We start from the raw sequence: 4892 nt of genomic DNA on the forward strand, positions 1-4892 counted from the left end.
GAAAAATACCTAATTATAACCCAACTTAGAATTTCAATATAAGTTATTCGAGTCTAGATAAATTTTCAAAATGCATGAAGTAAATAACAGTTGACGTCCTTTTTTTTATATTAGAAAGGAGTTTGAAAAAGAAAAATGAAAGAATTATTTATTTGAGTCAAAAGTATTTCTGTTTTTTTTTAAAGGAAAAAGCGGGGTGTCACAAAGACAAAGAGAGATCAAGAATTTGCAGCACAACCCATTCCCCTGAACCTCTTTTCTTTTTTGCTCCATGGTCCGATTGATTTACAAAGTTTCCCTTTGTCACATGTCAAATATCGAGGGATGTATGTTAGCAATAGAAATAGAGTGATGGTTACGGAGGTGTTGCTCAATTAAAGACGCACGCGTAAAAAATCACTGTCATCATAAGCAAAAGAAATCGTCGGTGACCCGGTTAGCATGCGATTGAATAGATGAGGTCTTTTTTGGGGGATGGTTGGAGAGCAGATCTAGACCGGCAAATCTCAAATTATCTGTTACGCCCTCGATTTTCAGCTAAAATAATAATATATTTTCCATAACAAAAGTCTTCCTCTCAAACTATATTTACCCTTAACTGACATGCCAATCCAAATAAAGAATCAAAGTCTCTTCTTCTTCTCTCTAAATTTTTTATTTTTTTTACGTAAAGTCTCCAAAACGTCTTCTATTAAAAAAAGGGCTTCACAATAATCAAAGAGATGAGTTTATACATAGCTTTACATATGTTCAAACCAAAAGATACTACATTCAATTGCAGGTGAAGTACACAACGTGAATTAGACTAGTTGATAAACAAGTCCTTAATAATTCCAATGAAACTCCCAAGAGACGTCTCCATCAATCCAAGCTAAGTGCCATGGCGAGTACCTGAAAGGATAGGATGAGCTACACTAGCTCGTAGAGATATCCATACCTAAATTACATGCAGAAGCAAAGACAGATCACAAGGGAAAACATTTTCCAAAAGCATACGTGTTTTGTCAAAAGTGAAGCTCAAAATGTCATACTCATGCTGGAAAATATTTAACTCCATTTCTCAAACACCAACACTCTCAACCACACACGCCAATATTCTTAAATATCTCAACTTACCGCTACGGCATTACCCAACCCAATCCCTGCTTTTTCATTTCCATTTTAATGACCTAAAGATTAGTCTGAGTTCTTTAACAAAATGTTTTACTTTCTTTTCTCATACAACTAACCAACCTCTCACCAAAAATATACACACTAGGCATGAAGAGCTAGAACATAAGGTAAGCAATGACAAGTCGAACAATATCGCACCTCAACAAGGAAACTCTCCCGTCAGTCCCAAATCAAACTTCAAATCTCAACATCTAGCCTCCACATTAAGATTTCCCTTATAAGTCTAACGAACAAATACCATATATGAAACTCTCACAATGCATCACACCACGAGGTACCAATTATACATTCACACAGAACACGATGCCCATCACACATCAGGAGAACAAGCCACAGTGATTTGGAGGTCTAAAGGGAAAAATAAAAGAAAACATGTATTAACACATTAGACGATCAAAGTTAACAACTCAAACTGACATTTTCAATCTTAGTATGATAATAAATAATAACAAGATTCTCCATTTTCACCATGTCACGCGTTTCGATTTTATTTCCGGACATTAAGGACCCCGTGCGTCATAGTAAATGTCTTTTGTTCTAAGTGCACATTCCGGGTATTTGGGACCCCGTTCGTCCCCTGCCGGTCATCGCACCAATAGGTGGACCCGTTCACCTACTACTGGTCATCACACCAATAGGTGGACCCGTTCATTCCCTGCCGGTCATCGCACCAATAGATGGACCTGTTCATTCCGGGTATTTAGGACCCCGTTCATCCCCTGCCGGTCATCACGCCAATTGACGGGCCTGTTCAAGTTTCCTTAAACCGTTTCATTACTCATGTCGTTGATTATTGTTACCTCACCAAGTCACGAAGTCACGAGGTTCACAACTTGCATTCGGCGTTCGTGTGCTCCGTTTCAATCATGTACCTCACATAAAGTGGCTTTAGTTCTCTTTTCGGCAGTCGGCAATCGTATCCATCAAGCTATCGTCAAACATCCCGTTAAGTGTAAGTTAACGTCCTTGAACTCATAAAGATACATACCATCACTTATGGAAACAAACCACGACATTAGAATATGAGGACAAGAGTTTTTACAAAAATCTGCAGTGGCTACGGGTAGAACCAAAAACGGACTACGGGTAGCAGGACAAATGTTCAGTTTCTGATCAGTGGCTACGGGTAGTACCAAAAACGGACTACGGGTAGCAGGACAAATGTTCAGTTTCTGATCAGTGGCTACGGGTAGTACCAAAAACGGACTACGGGTAGCGCCTGGAAATTTCAGCGCGATACACAGATTTCAAGGGCCAACAATACACTTCAAAACAACAATCAAACACGAGATTTTAGGTACAAATTCAACTCATCAACGTATAGAACAAGTAAGAAATCCCTACATATCAAATTGGCGAAATTAATCATTTACATTTGACCATATCCAATTAAACAACATGAATTCCAGGGCGACACTTAAACCATTGAAAAGTAGACTTCTTCTTCTTTGAATCCATAGGTCATACAACAAAAACAAAGTTCGGGTAACCTAACTACGGCCTCGCGATTATAGCTTCAACATAACAGTAAAAACTGGTGCAAAGGCAGAATTAGGGTCAACTTTGGATGCAAATCTGTTATCGCTCGGACATACCCATGATGCATGGGATGTATCGTTGGAAAGCTCTATGTGTCTAGTTTCTAACAAAACAAACGGTGCGTCATTTCAGGTCCTGAGCTAGGAGTTATGGCCATTTTACCAAAGTCCACCGGTGCTGTCAGATTCTACGCGGGAATAAGTAAAATTGATTGAAAAATCATAACTCTTCCAACTTAAACCCAAAAATATTGAAACCAACGCCAAAAGTCACACCACTACAAGCCCTACACTCAGTAAAAATCCCAGGTTCAGAAACAAGAGGAGATTAACCCAACAATCAAAAGAAATACAGATTCGCAACCATTTTCGCCCTAGTCGACCAACCCTATGTTAGAAATTCACCAAAAATTGTATACTTAACCAAATCACTTGATTCCAACGCCAATCCCTTCTTAACTTAAATATGTAGCTCTTGTAAAAGACCCAAAGCCACCAAATTGTTCATCATGCCCAGAAAATTAAAAGAAGACAGCCACGCACAGATTCGCCCATCCAGGGAACAGCCGGTATTCAAAAATTCATAACTAATTGTGTGATTATCCGTTTTTCATGATCTTGGTACCGAAATCTTCGTATTGAAACGTACTTTAACTGTTATGAAGACACTAAAAATTGGTTCCTAGCAGAAGGGCTCCCAAAAGACAGATTTCCAAAATCCATGAAATTTTCAGCATATACCAGATTTGTTCAAGACTCAAAATAAATGATCAAACTTGATTCTCGCACATTAAACCAACACTTAAACATGTAAAGAAGGCAGGAGATCCCTACCTCGAAGGTTGAAATTAAAACCCCAAGAATCTCCAGGCAAAACCTCTCCCGAAAACACCTCCTCCGAGCTTTCCAACGCGATCAAAGGCTAGAACTCGACTCTAGGAGAAGAATACTCCAAGATCCCTTGGTTAATTTGGGATTTGGGGAAGAAATTTGAAGAGAGAGAGAGAGAAGCCGTGGGAGAGATGAGAGAGTGGCGTGGGTGAGTGTTGTGTTTATTGTGAGAGAAAAGAGAGAATTATAAAGAAAATTATCTCCTACACCCACATACATCTATCACATGCCATACACTCACATATTTCACAATTGCACCGAATTTTCAACTTCTTGCACATCAATCCCCAATTCATTATCCACCATAATAATCAATTCTTTTAAAAAGGGTCCTCTAATATCCCCAACATTAAAAATAAAAAGGTTTTTAATACGGGTCTCTACATTATCACTCTCTCCACGAAGATCTACGACTCCTCGGCAACCATTCCACAACACAGAGAGAACACGAGTGACAGAGGTGAAAGAGGAACAAATGAGATTCAAGGGAAATGAATAAGAATATGTATAATGGAGGGAGGAGCGCTGTGTAAATTTTGTTGAGAATGAAAGAAAGGAAAACAAGTAGTACTAGATCAAACATCGGAGTGTAAAGACCCCGTATTTATGGAATTTATTAGAGGGTTTGATTAATGTTGGAATATGGAATAAATGAGGGATTTATTGAATAATTTGAATTGGGTTTAATGTGTTAGGATTGTTATTTGAAGGAGTGTTTGTGCAATTTAAATATATGCTAGTATATAAGGTGTGTGTGTGTGTGTGTGTGAGTGTGTTGTAGGAGATAAATCTCCCATCTTCTATCTCTCTCTCCTAACGCCTCCCCCTCTCTCTTCTCGGCTCTCTCCTCTCTCTCACTCTCTCTCTTGAAAAACTTCACTAAGGCTCGAAACCCACAAAGTTCAACCTTCATTCCACACTCTAGACGTGATTTTAAGCTCGGGGTTCGTTGGTTGAAGCTCGAAAAGAAGTATCCTTGGAGGAATTCAAGTTTCAAGTTCTAGGGCTCGATCGATTGAGCTTGGATCTTCGTTTTTGTTCATTGAGGTAGGGATTTCTTGCTTTCTCTTTGCGTATATGAGTTGATTGTGTGCTTGAATCGTGCCTTGATTCGTTGTTGTTGTTGGGGTTTTGCCTTTCGAAATCTGAAAAATTGCTGAAAAGTTCCGGGGGTATTGATACTCGAGCCTTCTCTGGACCAGCCGTCGCCCAGGTATCGATACCTCATTTTGGGGTATCGATACCCCCCTTCATTTCTGGATTGTTTTCACATGTTTTGCTCTTCTCATG

At 39.2% G+C, this 4892-nt stretch overlaps 1 long non-coding RNA gene across 1 annotated transcript; it reads right to left on the reverse strand.

The window, feature by feature from the left end:
• Positions 1–689: 689 nt before the first annotated feature.
• On the reverse strand, positions 690–3790 carry LOC131310918 (uncharacterized). The gene is made up of 2 exons (XR_009195340.1): positions 3546–3790; positions 690–891 (listed from the first exon to the last, which is right to left on the reverse strand). It is a non-coding gene; the product is annotated as an uncharacterized LOC131310918 (long non-coding RNA).
• Between the last annotated feature and the right edge of the window lie 1102 nt (positions 3791–4892).

This window comes from Rhododendron vialii, chromosome 12a (genome assembly GCF_030253575.1).
Source record: "Rhododendron vialii isolate Sample 1 chromosome 12a, ASM3025357v1".
NCBI lineage: Eukaryota > Viridiplantae > Streptophyta > Magnoliopsida > Ericales > Ericaceae > Rhododendron > Rhododendron vialii.